Genomic DNA, 17483 nt, shown 5'->3' on the forward strand with positions numbered 1-17483 from the left:
AATAGACCATTGGTGAGATTAACCAACAAAAGAAGAAATAAGATTCAAATATACCCAATTACAAACAAAACTGGAGATATTATGACTGATACCGCAGAAATACAAAAGATCATTCAAAGCTACTATATAAACCATTACGCACACAAACTAGAAAATCTAGAGGAGATGGATACATTCCTGGAAATATACAATACTTCTAGATTAAATCAGGAAGACATAGAAACCCAGAACAGATCAATAACAAGCAGTGGTATTTGCCATTATAGGAGGCTTTTTCCACTGATTCCCCCTATTTTATTATTTTTTTATTTTTCAGTAATTAAAAAAAAATTACCAGTAAGTAAAAGTCCAGGGCCAGATAGAATCACAGCTGAATTCTATCAGGCACTCAAAGAATTGGTACCAATATTACTGAAACTATTCCAAAAGCTATAGAAAGATGGAATCCTCCCTAATGAAGCCAGTATTACCCTAATACCAAAACCAGGAAAGGACATAACAAAGAAAGAAAACTACGGACTGATATTCCTGATGAACATAGATGCAAATATCTTCAGCAAAATACTAGCTAACTAAATCCAACAGCATATCAAAAAGATAATACATCATGATTAAGTGGGTTTCATACCAGGTATGCAGGGATGTTTTAACATAAGCAAGTCAATAATGTGATACACCACATATACAGAAGTAAAACAAAAATCATATGATTACCTCAATAGATGTAGAAAAAGCATTTCACAAAATCCAGCATTCCTTTACAATAAAAACCCTCAACAACGTAGTCATAAAAGGGACCTACTTCAAAGTAATAAAAGCCCTGTATGATAGACCCACAATGAACATTATACTGAGTGGGGAAAAGTTGAAAGCGTTTCCACTGAGAACTGAAACAAGACAAGGATACCCACTTTCACCACTTCCATTCAGCATCGTACTGGAAGTCCTGGCCAGACCAATCAGACAAGAGAAAGAAATAAAGGACATCCAAATTGGAAAAGAGGAAGTCAAACAGTTGCTGTTCACCAATGATATGATTGTATACCTAAAAAGCCTTAAAGACTCATACAAAAAGCTCCTAGAGCTTATAAACGCATTCAGTAAAGTCTCAGGATACAAAATCAATGTACACAAATCAGTAAACCTGCTACACACCAACAATGACTGAGCTGAGAATCAAATCAAGACCTCAATCCCTTTCACAACAGCTGCAAAAAATTTATAAAATACTTAACCAAGCAGGTAAAAGACCTGTACAAGGAAAAGTGCAAAATGCTGCTAAAAAATAATAGATGACACACAAAAAATGAAAACACATCCCATGCTCATAGATGAGTAGAATCCATATTGTGAAAATGACCATAATACCCAAAGCAGTCTACAGATTTAGGGCAATTCCCATCATCATTCTTCACAGAACTAGAAAATACAATTCTAAAATTTATATGGAACCAAAAAAGAGCCTACATAGCCAAAGCAACACATAGAAAAGAGAACAAATCTGGAAGCATCACATTACCCAACTTCAAATTATCCTACAAGGCTATAGTTACCAAAACAGCATGGTACTGGTATAAAAATAGACCAGTGGAACACAATAGAGAATCAAGACATAAAGCCAAATACTTACAGCCAACTGATCTTTTTTTTTTTTTTATACTTTTAAGTTCTAGGGTACATGTGCACAATGTGCAGGTTTGTTACATATGTATACATGTACCACGTCGGTGTGCTGCACCCATTAACTCGTCATTTACATTAGGTATTTCTCTTAATGCTATCCATCCCCCCTCCCCCAACCCCACAACAGGCCCCTGTGTGTGATGTTCCCCCTCCTGTGTCCAAGTATTCTCATTGTTCAATTCCCACCTATGAATGAGAACATGCGGTGTTTGGCTTTCTGTCCTTGTGATAGTTTGCTCAGAATGATGGTTTCCAGCTTCATCCATGTCCCTACAAAGGACATGAACTCATCATTTTTATGGCTGCATAGTATTCCATGATGTATATGTGCCACATTTTCTTAATCCATTCTATCATTGATGAACATATGGGTTGGTTCCAAGTCTTTACTATTGTGAACAGTGTCACAATAAACATATTTGTGCATGTGTCTTTGTAGTAGCATGATTTATAGTCCTTTGGGTATATACACAGTAATGGGATGGCTGGGTCAAATGGTATTTCTAGTTCTACATCCCTGAGGAATCACCACACTGTCTTCCACAATGGTTGAACTAGTTTACAGTCCCACCAACAGTGTAAAAGTGTTCCTATTTCTCCATATCCTCTCCAGCAACTGTTGTTTCTTGACTTTTTAATGATCGCCATTCTAACTGGTGTGAGATGGTATCTCATTGTGGTTTTGATTTGCATTTCTCTGATAGCCAGTAATGATGAGCATTTTTTCATGTGTCTTTTGACTGCATAAATGTCTTATTTTGAGAAGTGTCTGTTCCTATCCTTTGCCCACCTTTGGATGGGGTTGTTTGATTTTTTCTTGTAAATTTGTTTGAGTTCATTGTAGATTCTGGATATTAGCCCTTTGACAGATGGGTAGATTGCAAAAATTTTCTCCCATTCTGTAGGTTGCCTGTTCACTCTGATGGTAGTTTCTTTAGCTGTGCAGAAGCTCTTTAGTTTAATTAGATCCCATTTGTCAATTTTGGCTTTTGTTGCCATTGCTTTTGGTGTTTTAGTCATGAAGTCCTTGCCCATGCCTATGTCCTGAATGGTATTGCCTAGGTTTCCTTCTAGGGTTTTTATGGTTTTAGATCTAATATTTAAGTCTTTAATCCATCATGAATTAATTTTTGTATAAGGTGTAAGGAAGGGATACAGTTACAGCTTTCTATATATGGCTAGCCAGTTTTCCCAGCATCATTTATTAAATAAGGAATTATTTCCCCATTTCTTCTTTTTGTTAGGTTTGTCAAAGACTAGATGGTTGTAGACATGTGGTGTTATTTCTGAGGCCTCTGTTCTGTTCCATTGGTCTATATGTCTGTTTTTGTACCAGTACCATGCTGTTTTGGTTACTGTAGCCTTGTAGTATAGTTTGAAGTCAGGTAGTGTGATGCCACCAGCTTTGTTCTTTTTGCTTAGGATTGCCCTGGCAACGTGGGCTCTTTTTCAGTTCCATAAGAACTTCAAAGTAGTTTTTTCCAATTCTGTGAAGAAAATCATTGTTAGCTTGTTGGGGATGGCATTGAATCTATAATTATTTTGGGCAGTATGGCCATTTTCGTGATATTGATTCTTCCTGTCCATGAGCATAGAATGTTATTCCATTTGTTTGTGTCCTCTTTTATTTCATTGAGCAGTGGTTTGTAGTTCTCCTTGAAGACCTCCTTGACATCCCTTGTAAGTTGGATTCCTAGGTATTTTATTCTCTTTGAAACAATTGTGAATGGGAGTTCAGTCATGATTTGGCTCTCTGTTTGTCTGTTGTTGGTGTATAGGAATGCTTGTGATTTTTGAACGTTGATTTTGCATCCTGAGACTTTGGTGAAGTTACTTATCAGCTTAAGGAGATTTGGGGCTGTGACAGTGGGGTTTTCTGAGTACACAATCATGTCATCTGCAAACAGGGACAATTTGACTTCCTCTTTTCCTAATTGAATACCCTTTATTTCTTTCTGTTGTCTGATTGCCCTGGTCAGAACTTCCAACACTATGTTGAATAGGATTAGTGGGAGAGGGCATCCCTGTCTTGTACTAGTTTTCAAAGAGAATGCTTCCAGTTTTTGCCCATTCAGTATGATATTGGCTGTGGGTTTGTCATAAGTAGTTCTTATTATTTTGAGATACGTCCTATCAATACCTAGTTTATTGAGAGCTTTTAGGATAAAGGGCTGTTGAATTTTGTCGAAGGCCTTTTCTGCATCTATTGAGATAATCATGTGGTTTTTGTCTTTGGTTCTGTTTATGTGATGGATTATGTTTATTCATTTGCATATGTGGAACCAGCCTTGCATCCCAGGGATGAAGCCAACTTGATCGTGGTGGATAAGCTTTTTGATGTGCTGCTGGAGTTGGTTTGCCAGTATTTTACTGAGGAATTTTCGTATAGATGTTCATCAGGGATATTTGTCTAAAATTCTCTTTTTTTTGTTGTGTCTCTACCAGGCTTTGGTATCAGGATGATGCTGGCCTCATAAAATGAGTTAGGGAGGACTCCCTGTTTTTCTTTTCTCTTTGTTTTTGGGTTTTTTTTTTGGTTTTTTTTTTTTTTTTTTTTTTTTTTTTTGAGACGGAGTCTCACTCTTTCATCCAGGCTGGACTGCAGTGGCGCTATCTTGGCTCACTGCAAGCTCCAACTCCCAGGTTCACGCCATTCTCCTGCCTCAGCCTCCGAAGTAGCTGGGACTACAGGCGCCTGCCACTGCATCCGGCTAATTTTTTTTTTGTATTTTTAATAGAGACGGGGTTTCACCGTGTTAGCCAGGATGGTCTTGATCTCCTGACCTCATGATCCGCCTACCTCGGCCTCCCAAAGTGCTGGGATTACAGGCCTGAGCCACCCCGCTAGCCGGATTCCCTCTTTTTCTATTAATTGGAATAGTTTCAGAAGGAATGGTACCAGCTCCTCTTTGTGCGTCTGGTGGAATTCAGCTGTGAATTTGTCTGGTCCTGGACTTTTTTTGGTTGTTAGGCTATTATTGCCTCAATTTCAGAGCCTGTTATTGGTGTATTCAGGGATTCAACTTCTTCCTGGTTTAGTCTTCGGAAGGTGTATGTGTCCAGGAATTTACCCATTTCTTCTAGATTTTCTAGTTTATTTGTGCAGAGGTGTTCATAGTATTCTCTGATGGTAGTTTGTATTTCTGTGGGATCAGTGGTGATATCCCCTTTATCATTTTTTATTGCATCTATTTGATTTTTCTCTCTTTTCTTCTTTGTTAGTCTTGCTAGCGGTCTATTTTGTTGATCTTTTCGAAAAACCAGCTCCTTGATTCATTGAGTTTTTGAATTTTTTTTGTGTCTCTATCTCCTTTAGTTCTGCTCTGATCTTAGTTGTTTCTTGTCTTCTGCTAGCTTTTGAATTTGGTTGCTCTTGCTTCTCTAGTTCTTTCAATGTGATGTTAGGATGTCAATTGTAGATCTTTCCTCTTTCTCTTGTGGGCATTTAGTGCTATAGATTTCCCTCTACACACTGCTTTAAATGTATACCAGAGATTATGGTATGTTGTGTCTTTGTTTTCATTGGTTTCAAAGAACATCTTTATTTCTGCCTTCATTTCGTTATTTTCCCAGTAATCATTCAGGAGCAGGTTGTTCAGTTTCCATGTAGTTGTGCGGTTTTGAGTGAGTTTCTTAATCCTGAGTTCTAGTTTGATTGCACTGCGGTCTGAGAGACAGTTTGTTTTGATTTCTGTTCTTTTACATTTGCTGAGGAGTGCTTTACTTCCCACCATGTGGTCAGTTTTGGAATAAGTGCGATGTGGTGCTGAAAAGAATGTATATTCTGTTGATTTGGGATGGAGAGTTCTGTAGATGTCTATTAGGTCCTCTTGGTGTAGATCTGGATATCCTTGTTAACTTTCTGTCTCGTTGATCTGTCTAATATTGACAGTGGGGTGTTAAAGTCTCCCATTATTATTGTGTGGGAGTCTAAGTCTCTTTGTAGGTCTCTAAGGACTTGCCTTATGAATCTGGGTGCTCCTGTATTGGGTGCATATATATTTAGGACAGTTAGCTCTTCTTGTTGAATTGATCCCTTTACCATTATGTAATGGCCTTCTTTGTCTCTTTTGATCTTTGTTGGTTTAAAGTCTGTTTTATCAGAGACTAGGATTGCAACCCCTGCTTTTTTTTGTTTTCCATTTGCTTGGTAGATCTTCCTCCATCCCTTCATTTTGAGCCTATGTGTGCCTCTGCACGTGGGATGGATCTCCTGAATACAGCACACTGATGGGTCTTGACTCTTTATCCAATTTGCCAGTCTGTGTCTTTTAATTGGAGCATTTAGCCCACTTACATTTAAGGTTAATATTGTTATGTGTGAATTTGATGCTGTCATTATGAAGTTAGCTGGTTAATTTGCTTGTTAGTTGATGCAGTTTCTTCCTAGCATCGAAGGTGTTTACAATTTGGCATGTTTTTGCAGTGGCTGGTACCAGTTGTTCCTTTCCATGTTTAGTGCTTCCTTCAGGAGCTCTTGTAAGGCAGGCCTGGTGGTGACAAAATCTCTCAGAATTCACTTGTCTGTAAAAGATTTTATTTCTCCTTCACTTATGAAACTTAGTTTGGCTGGATATGAAATTCTGGGTTGAAAATTCTTTTCTTTAAGAATGTTGAATATTGGCCCCCACTCTCTTCTGGCTTGTGGAGTTTCTGCTGAGAGATCAGCTGTTAGTCTGATGGGCTTCCCTTTGTGGGTAACCCGACCTTTCTCTCAGGCTGCCCTCAAGGATTTTTCCTTCATTTCAACCTTGGTGAATCTGACAATTATGTGTCTTGGGGTTGCTCTTCTCAAAGAGTATCTTTGTGGTGTTCTCTGTATTTCCTGAAGTTGAATGTTGGCCTGCCTTGCTAGGTTGGGGAAGTTCTCCTGGATAATATCCTGAAGAGTGGTTTCCAACTTGGTTCCATTCTCCCCATCACTTTCAGGCACACCAATCAAACGAAGATTTCGTCTTTTCACATAGTCCCGTATTTCTTGGAGGCTTTGTTTGTTTCTTTTTACTCTTTTTTCTCTAAACTTCTTTTCTCACTTCATTTCATTCATTTGATCTCCAATTTCTGATACCCTTTCTTCCACTTGATCGAATCGGCTACTGAAGCTTGTGCATGCATCACATAGTTCTCGTGCCACGGTTTTCAGCTCCATCAGGTCATTTAAGGTCTTCTCTATGCTGTTTATTCTAGTTAGCCATTCATGTAATCTTTTTTCAACATTTTTAGCTTCCTTGCAATTGGTTCAAACATCCTCCTTTAGCTCAGAGAAGTTTGTTATTATCGACCTTCTGAAGCCTACTTCTGTCAACTCATCAAAGTCATTCTCTGTCCAGCTTTGTTCCATTGTTGACAAGGAGCTGCGATCCTTTGGAGGAGAAGAGGCACTCTGGATTTTAGAATTTTCAGCTTTTCTGCTCTGGTTTCTCCCCATCTTTGTGGTTTTATATAACTTTGGTCTTTGATGATGGTGACATATAGATGGGGTTTTGGTGTAGATGACCTTTTTGTTGATGTTTATGCTATTCCTTTCTTTTTGTTAGTTTTCCTTCTAACAGTTAGGACCCTCAGCTACAGGTCTCTTGGAGTTTGCTGGCAGTCCATTCCAGACCCTGTTTGCCTGGGTATCACCAGCGGAGGCTGCAGAACAGCAAATATTGCTGCCTGATCCTTCCTCTGGAAGCTTCGTCTCAGAGGGGCACCCGGCTGTATGAGGTGTCAGTCGGCCTGTACTGGCAGGTGTCTCCCAGTTAGGCTACACAGGGGTCAGGGACCCACTTGAAGAGGCAGTCTGTCCATTCTCAGATCTCAAACTCAATGCTAGGAGATCCACTGCTCTCTTCAGAGCTGTCAGACAGGGACGTTTAAGTCTGCAGAAGTTTCTGCTACCTTTTGTTCAGCTATACCCTACCCCCAGAGGCAGAGTCTACAGAGGCAGGCAGGCCTCCATGAGCTGAAGTGGGGTCCACCCAGTTCGAGCTTCCTGGCTGCTTTGTTTAACTACTCAAGCCTCAGCAGTGGCGGACACCCCTCTCCCAGCCCAGGCTGCCACCTCGCAGTTGGGTCTCAGACTGCTGTGCTAGCAGTGAGCAAGGCTCTGTGGACGTGGGACCCACCGAGCCAGGTGTGGGATATAATCTCCTGGTGTGCTGTTTGCTAAGACCGTTGGAAAAGTGCAGTATTAGGGAGGGAGAGTCCCGATTTTCCAGGTACCATCTGTCATGGCTTCCTTTGGCTAGGAAAGGGAAATCCCCTGACCCCTTGTGCTTCCTGGGTGAGGCGACCCCCCGCCCTGCTTTGGCTCACCCTCCGTGGGCTGCACCCACTGTCCAACCATTCCCAGGGAGATGAACCAGTTATCTCAGTTGGAAATGTGAAATTACCCATCTTATGTGTCGATCTCACTGGGAGCTGCAGACCAGAGTTGTTCCTATTCGGCCATCTTGGAACTCCTCAGCCAACTGATCTTTAACAAAGCATACAAGAACAAAAATTGGAGAAAGGGCACCCTGTTCAATAAATGGTACTGGGAAAACTGACAAGCCACATGTAGAAGAATGAAACTGGATCCTCACCTCTTACTTTAAACAAAAATCAGCTCAAGATGAATCAAAGACTTAAATCTAAGACCTGAAACCATAAGTATTCTGGAAGATAACATTGGAAAAACTCTTCTAGACATTAGTTTGGCAAAAAGTTCATGACTAAGACTCCAAAAGCAAATGCAACAAAAACAGTAATAAATAAATGGGACATAATTAAACTGAAAAGCTTCTGCACAGCAAAAGAAATAATCAGCAGAGCAAGCCGACAACCCACAAAATGGGGGAAGAGCTTCACAAACTATGCATTCAACAAAGGACTAATATCCTAAATCTACAAGGAACTCAAACAAATCAACAAGAAAAACAAAACAAAATAATTCCATCAAAAAGTGGGCAAAGAATATGAATAGACAGCTCTCAAAAGAAGATATACAAGTGGCAAACAAATATATGAAAAAATGCTCAACATCACTGATTATCAGGAAAATCTAAATTAAAACCACAATGAGATACCACCTGCAAGAATGGCTGTAATTAAAAAGTAAAAAAAAAAAAAAAAAAAAAAAAAAAGATGGTGATCTGGATGTGGTGAACAGGGAACACTGCTACACTGCTGGTAGGAAGGTAAACTAGTACAACAACTATAGAAAACAGTTTGGAGATTCCTTAAACAACTAAAAGTTGAAGTGCCATATGATTCAGCAATCCCACTACTGGGTATCTACCAAAGGAAAGAAGTCATTATGTGAAAAAGATACATGCACATGCATAATTTTGAGAATGAACATCCAGTTTGCATAATTTTGAGAATGAAGATCCAAAGTTCCTTCTCAAAGCTTCTCTATATTCATGTTTTATAAATTTGCTTATATCAGAGAAGAAACACCCATCCCAATGAATATTTCCCCATTACCAGAGTATTTTTCCACATATTTTGGTGTGTAGTGATGGTATTATTGATGTTAATATTTTATATTTGTCTCTTTTCAGCAAAAGGAAAATATCAGGTAGTTTTTAATTTGTGAGCTTCAATTTACTTCACCAACTATATCTGCGTTCTTCTTTCTCATAGGCTAATACCAGTACATGCTGTGATGGTTTCTTTTTTCCTCTTTGTGTGTTTTGTGTCATTTGTGTATATTCCGCTGAAATGTATTCTGTTTTTCAACTTTTAGGGATATAAACTGTGCAGTGTACATAAAGTTATTTAAATTATCTTAATTGATTTTCATTAACTTAATTATGTCTTGAGAATTTATTTTGTGAAGCCAGCAAGGAATTCAGTCTCAGTAATCATTGAAATTTAGTCCTCCAATTCTCCCAGGACCTCAGATACGTGCCTTATATAGACACTATCAAAGCATTATAAAGGCCCCTCCAGTCATCAAGTGTACACTGGCTAGTACAGACACTCTCCAGAGGTTCTATGCCCTACTTGAAGCATGGCTATCTTTGATGAAGCTGAGGCCCTGTTCCTCTGGTCCAGCTTTTGAGGGAAATATAATTAAAAATAAAATCTTCTTCCAACCCAGAAATCTTCTCCATGAAGGTAGTAGAGAAAGAGAACACTTTTTTGTTGAATAAGCATTAAGCCAATATGTGATGCCTATCACAGGCAATCTGCTGAGATTGCAGAGGCAGAAATAAATCTTACCCTTACATACAACCAAGTAGATATAACCCACTCCATACATGTTCTCAAGATTAAAAATAACTAATCCTCTAGTAAGAAGACTTGGCAGCAGCAGTTAGCGCACATAGTTTGCCCTAAATTGGTAATTTGGGTAAATTGATAGCTAATCTATGTTAGGGAATTGGCTTTGTCCAAAGGGAAAATAAGCTTCTCCTATCCTTATGACAAGAGGTTATTTGGCCATGTGGAGCAAGGTGCCGGCTGAAGTTAGACTACTCTTTCTCACAAACCTAGAGAGGGGCGCTATCTTCCTGGATGATTGCATTTCAAACAGATGGCTCCAGGTCCTTAAAAAAGACAATACTGGGTGTTAAAGCTGGCAAAAGTCTTATTTAACCTTAAAAAAGATGTACATACATTTCAAAGGGCAGAGAAAATTTAAATTAAATGCTCCAAGAAAACCAGAGAAGGAGGGAGTCCTTTCACTTACTTTTAAGAAGGAAAACTGTCTCCTCCTCTCCTCTCCACTTCCTTCCCCTCCCCTCCCCGCTTCTTGTCCTTTTTTTAAAAAAACTGTATTTGCCCCCTTTAAAAAAAATGTATTTGCCCTTACAGAGCTTCCCTATACCCAGAACACAGCCGTCCTCTTAAAAGTGTTACCACATTCCCAGGACATGACCAGCTAACCATGAGTGAGTCTCTGCTGTTCCCCAGGCTGCCAGCCTCCAGTTTCTTCAAGAATGGGGAATCTTCCAGGATTCCTCTCTTAAAATTCACAATGTGTTTTCTATTGTACAGAAAAAATAAGACGTCCCTGAGACAAAGAAAATCAAGAATATTTTGTCTGATTTGAATGTGACTTTAAAAATCCAGGAACAACAAACACAGATTAATATCTTAAATTACTTTCCACCACACCACTATCATTACTTTTACTCCTTAAATATGTTTGAAATAAACCAAACTGACCAGATACAGCAATTTTTTTATGGAAATATTTCTTCCTTCTGTAGCTTTACTACCATATACATCATTGAGGTGTTCATTTCCTTTGTGAGAATAATATTCATCTTTAATATTCCCACATTGCATACAGTAATTCCAGATCATTTTATGACATTAAATCAACTTATTAGAATCTGTAACATAGCATAATTATTGTTCCCATTTCATTACTGCCTTTAACAAATTTTACGGATGTTTCCTCCACATCTGAAACTGTTTCTTTCAAAATTGATTTCAATATTCTCTGTTAGCTCTTCTGGACTCCAGGAAGCCTGTGTCTTTTTATCTGTCTTGCCCTAAAATTATCTTTGAAAAGTTAAACTGGTGGCAAGTTTACGTATGGTTAAAGAACCATTTATATTGATCTATCCTTATGAAATATTATCTGTGAAGCATCATAATATTCCATAATTACCTCAGCAGCATGTGAATCTGTGTGTCAAATGGCATATACATTTCACTATATAGAGAATTAATAATTTTCACTAGGTGTAAGAGGTAGCCATGTTTAGGATGATGAGATTAAGTGACACACTAGAATTTGGATCACTTTGGTCTGAGTTGCAGTCCTGTCACCTGAAAAAAGAAAAATCACAGCTTCCCTAGATTTTTTTGCTTACTTGTAAAAATGAGAACATTATTACCCAATACATACTTCTCAGAGCTATTGAGCAGATAAAAATAGTACGAAATTTCAAATATCAGATTATATTTTATAAGTATAAGGGTTTTCTAGTTTATGTTTTCTTGCATATGATTTGGATTCTAAGTAGAACAGAAAGATCTAGATGACACTTAATCAATACTGCTCATTTAATACAGATGGGACCCTATGTAATTTGCTTTTCTTAAAATGTATTAAACCAGAGAAAACTGCTAAAAAAAAATTGGACAGTTCAGCTTTGTTGGCTTGTAATCTTTGTGGTAAAATGGTAACTGCATTCAACCAGTACTTTAGGGCTGCCTGACCAAACAGCCTCGAGAAACATACATGAATTTTAATAAACAAAACATGGCCTAGTAGGTCACAGTGCAAAACTAGATCATTTGTTACTTATGATTTCTGTTCAATTATTGTGATGTATGACTTTTCTATGATTCCTTCTTTACAAGTTTTCTTTTCAACCTACATTATTTCAGGATAATATCACTTTCAGTCTTGTAAAATAAGTAGAATTAAAACCAGTTTAATAAGTTGATTTTAGTTAGAAGTCTCAACTGATTTTGTTTCACTTACTCTGGAAAAATATATTTGTTTATTTATTTACTTTATCTTGCTGGCTATTTTGAAGTTGAAATTATTGTTTTCTTTGAATGCACCAATTATTTGTGTGAGCCCAAACTCTCTGACTAAATGATTATTTCAGAAACCTTATTATTTAATATGTTGAATGACATTTACTTTTATGTGGTGTAAGCCATTCCCAGCTATTTTTTTCTGAATGTATTATTTTGTATACTCACCTTATTTTTCAGAGAAAATCATTTTTTAGCTTATTCATATATTCATTTCTTTTCTGTGAAGCTTGAATATTTTTAGGTCAAAATTTAGCAGTGCTACTGCTGTGCCATTAAGCATAAACTTTGTATATTCTGCTTCTGTTTTTAAAGTATAATATCAAGGTAGGAACCGATTATGAAAGTAGGTCATAATGATGGATAATCTCCTTAGAGACATGTGTTTTGGGGATATTGTGCTGCTTGATCCACTAAATTCTATTATGGTAGCAGCAAGATGATAGTGTTATTGTAAATTTTTTAGTTTAGTCCTTTTATTGTTTTAGTTATTATCTTTTCTTCCACCAACACCACATTGTTGTTAAATATATTGTGGAACACATATATGATAGACATTTATGTTGCAGGAAAATATTATGTCCCACAACTATTTGGGGAGTTCATAAAAGGTAAAAATATTGACATTTTGATATGCCTTGAGTAAAATGCACTAAGGCACTGAAAAATAATATTTATAAGCCCATAGTAAGAGATACAAAGGCCAGGCATTTCTTTGTGAAAATAAAGAAATTGGCAAAGTATTTATCAAAAAGCCTTGAGAGACTCCCCAAAACAGGAAATACTCTATCTTGTTATTTCAAAGAAATTCAACAGTTCAGAAAGCGCAAAGTTAAAAATGAGAGGGAAAGAAGGAAATAGAAATTGATCAATTTGGTCTCCCAGGCATTGATTAATTTCCTATGGTGTTCTTAATATATCTTTTTGACTTGGTTCCTTCCTTTCTAATGGAGAAAGTACCATCTCCTACATCTGTTGATATTTCAAATTGTGATTGGAAAGGAGAAATTCATTAATCTTCATTCTTCAACATTAAGAGAGTTAGAATTCTTCTATACTGAGCATAGTGGAAAGCGGAACTGTTTCTCTCTAAAGATAAAGTAGGAGTACGATAACCTAACAACTGTGACTAAATTAGCGTTATTGACAATTAGTGTCAATAATATCATAGAGTTAATATCAGGGAAACCTGCCCCGACAGTCACGTAGGTTCTTTTCTATTTTTGCTAAGCATCGGCCGGTTTGAGAAATAAAGGGACAGAGTACAAAAGAGAGAAATTTTAAAGCTGGGTGTCAGGGGGAGACATCACATGTTGGTAGGTTCCGTGATGTCCCACAAGCCGTAAAATCAGCAAGTTTTTATTAGGGACTTTCAAAAGGGGAGGGAGTGTATGAATAGGTGTGGGTCACAAAGATCACATGCTTCACAAGGTAATAGAATATCACAAGGCAAATGGAGGCAGGGCGAGATCACAGGACCACAGGACTGGGGCAAAATTAGAATTGCTAATGAAGTTTTGGGCACCATTGTCATTGATAACATCTTATCAGGAGACAGGGCTTTGAGAGCAACTGGTCTGACCAAAATTTATTAGGCGGGAATTTCCTCTTCCTAATAAGCCTGGGAGCACTATGGGAGACTGGGGTTTATTTCACCCCTACAGTCTCGACCATAGAAAATGACCACACCCAAGGGGGCCATGTATAGACCCACCCCCAGGAGCATATTCTCTTTCCCAGGGATGTTCCTTGCTGAGAAAAAGAATTCAGTGATATTTCTCCCATTTGCTTTTGAAAGAAGAGAAATATGGCTCTGTTCCTCCCAGCTCACCAGCGGTCAGAGTTTAAGGTTATCTCTCTTGTTCCCTAAACATTGCTGTTATCCTGTTCTTTTTTCAAGGTGCCCAGATTTCATATTGTTTAAACACACATGCTCTACAATTTGTGCAGATAACACAATTATCGCAGGGTCCTGAGGCGACATACATGCTCCTCGGTTTAGGAGATGACAGGATTAAGAGATTAAAGTAAAGACAGGCATAGGAAATCACAAGGGTATTGATTGGGGAAGTGATAAGTGTCCATGAAATCTTCACAATTTATGTTTAGAGATTGCAGTAAAGACAGGCATAAGAAATTATAAAAGTATTAATTTCGGGAACTAACAAATGTCATGAAATCTTCACAATCCACGTTCTTCTGCCATGGCTTCAGTCGGTCCCTCTGTTTGGGGTCCCTGACTTCCCACAACAAGTTAATTCATAAAACATATATTACTTGAAAATATCACCAATTGTTGAGGCAGACATTTTTGGACTAATATTTATTGAATACATAATATTATTGTAGTGTTCTTAGTTGCATATGTGTATGTCACATATCCATATATTTTTATTTAGTTGTTAAGGTAACCTTATTACTATCTCCATGTGATACATGAGAAAATTGAGTCATAGCACAATTGCTCCAGGTCATGCTTGACTTGCTACATACTTCAGTTGGAGAATGGTGTTACTCAAATATGGTCACTTTAAACTCTAGGCCAGTGCAGACAAATCCCTTAAGAGACTCATTTAAATGTAAATTTCTTGGGCCCGCCCCACCCATCTTATACTATCATATATGTTCTAAACATAGAATGTGGTTTAGTAATGAAGTAATATCTCATTTATCCAAAACTCAGCTCTCTATCAACTTCACCTTTCTTGTCTGAAAAACAGACATTTTTGGACTAATATTTATTGAGCACATAATATTAATACAGTGTTATTTGTTGTATATGTGTGTAAAATATCCATGTTTTTTATTAATTGTCAAGACAACCCTATTACTATCTCCTCATGACAAATGAGAAAATTGAGTCACAGCACAATTGCTCCAGGCCATGCTTGACCTGCTCCATGCATCATTTTGAGAATGCTGTCTGAATAACAGACAGGCAACAGGAAATAAGCAAAAAGATAATGTGGAATTTCACAAATAATTTGATCATGTCAAATCCATGCCATTAATTCATAAGAGAACTTAGTGTACTCATAGTTTATTCATAGCTCTCTCTCTTTTTTTCTTTTCTTTCTTTCTTTTTTTTTTTTTTTTCCTGAGACAGAGTCTCACTCTGTTCCCCAGGCCAGAATGCAGTGGCTCAGTCATAGCTCTTAAAATCTAGGTTTTGTTGCTAGCCTTCAAGTTTGTAGAATGCATTAGAAAAAAAGAAAGGCTGCTCCAAGTTAGCAGATATGCTGGGTGACAAGAATCTTACAACTTCAGAGGATATTCAAAACTAGAAAGACAGGCACAAGAAGTCAAAAACTTGCAGTCTGGATCTGACATTCACAGTGCAGCTGGCTTGTGCCTATCAGTTGGACTTCACTATTTACAGTTCTCCCTTGCTGCAGCATGAGCAAATAAATCCACTTCTTCCAGTGATGGCTATAGAGAGAGAAAAGAGTATGTAATTTAGAGTCAAATTATTCCATTTGGAGTAGTTTCAAATCTCAGCTCATCTACTCACTGACTGTGGATGACACTAAGTTTTCTGCAACTAGTTTTTTGTTTGTTTTTGGTCTACGAGGCAGTCATAGCAACAACCTCCCTAGATAGAGTAAATAATGCAGGTGGGAAAATTCCCTATCAGGATACCTAGCACATAATAGAAATCCAAAATCTTTCCTTTGTCATCTTCCAAAAGCATGAAAGCTAGTTACAGAGGGTGGGATATGGTGTTAGGCAGCTGAGGACTCAGATCCTGGCTGCATACTTATTAGCTGGATAACTTTAGGAAAATGATTTCAACTCTCAATGCCTCAGTTTTTTCATTTGCAAAGTGGAGTTAGTAATGCCTATTTTTCTAGGTTAATATAAGAGTGATCAATAATATACATACAGCACCTTTAATATATTAGGCCTTCAATAAATGATGATAGTAATGATTATATTTCTAATTTTCAGTGTCTTCTTTTAAAGACAATACTGCAGATGTGTTATACATTTTGGAAAGATTTGTATCCTAAATCATAAACCATTAGTATTTCAATATAATTTATTCATCAGGTTCCTGGTTGTTTACAGGGTAATGTTTAAGCCTTAATCTTCATACAGAAAAAATACATACTTTATTATTATGAATTTTTATTGTGATATATATTTATACTTATAAAAATATGTATATATGTGGATTTTCATTTTTCCTTCATTCTCAGCATTACACACAGCTTTATGTCTTTATTCTTACAACATTAGCTTGTGTAGATTTATTTTGAGATGAGAATTTCAGATTTTAATACACTTTAATATTGATATTATTACTGTTCAGGAAAATAACAGAAAAACATAGTTAGGATTCTGAACTTAGAAGTGTAAAAGAATTAAAACCTGGCTTCTCTACTCGTGAGTTTGGTAACTTAGGATGATCTATGTAACTACACTGAGTCTCAGTTTCTTATTCACAGAGGCAATAATATTCTCTACTTAGTATTTGGGGATTATTACTAGCATTTATAATGTGCTTAACATGATACACATTATAAATTCCTAAAATGAGATAGTCTAGTCTATTTTTCATTTGACTGTCACATTTGATAGTGATAGTAATAAAATTTGATCACTTAGTTTTCAATAATTCAGTTCTAAAAAAGAAATAAAAATACATTCTCCCTAGTCTCAAGGACAACACACTTAATGGATAGACAAACATAAACAAATACCCATAAGGGTCACAGATGTTTTAGATGTTTTGAGTAAGTTAAATGGGAGAAAGAAAGGGAGTGATTATTCAACCTGGAGAGACAAAGGCTTTCCAGAATGTGACATTCAGTTTGAGTACATTTAGTTCAAGCACAAAATTTTCGTTAAATGATAATAAATATACAATGCAGAAGACTGGATCAAAATGCTGCATAGAACACATATATAAACACCTCACCACCCACCCAAAATTCCTTTAAATAACAAGGAGAATTCAGAACAAAGTTAAATGTAAGAAAAGGTGTTATTAGCAGACCATAACTTTTTAGATACTCCTCAAAGACAGAAAGCCCAAAAGAGTTAATTAATAAAGGCAAACCACATGCCAGCTCAAAACACAAGCAACAGAAAATTATTACAAAGATAAAAGCTGGAGAGTTTATTATGTTTAATGATACTCAATATAAATATTAAAAGAAGAGGAAACTGTCAGTGCAATTATCATGCATAATGTCACCTCACTGTCAAAAATATCATGCACACTGTCAAGGACATTTGAGTTCACCTCACCTCCCAACGCTACTCCTTACATGGCCACTTAAAGAAAAAATGCAGCAGCTAACTCTAACACTTGAGAACTTGTA

At 37.1% G+C, this 17483-nt stretch overlaps 1 protein-coding gene across 20 annotated transcripts in view; it reads left to right on the forward strand.

The window, feature by feature from the left end:
* RIMS1 (regulating synaptic membrane exocytosis 1) overlaps positions 1-17483 on the forward strand; it is a 515969-nt gene that overhangs the window by 227123 nt on the left and 271363 nt on the right. The window lies entirely within an intron of this gene.

The sequence above is a fragment of the Pongo pygmaeus genome, chromosome 5 (genome assembly GCF_028885625.2).
Source record: "Pongo pygmaeus isolate AG05252 chromosome 5, NHGRI_mPonPyg2-v2.0_pri, whole genome shotgun sequence".
NCBI lineage: Eukaryota > Metazoa > Chordata > Mammalia > Primates > Hominidae > Pongo > Pongo pygmaeus.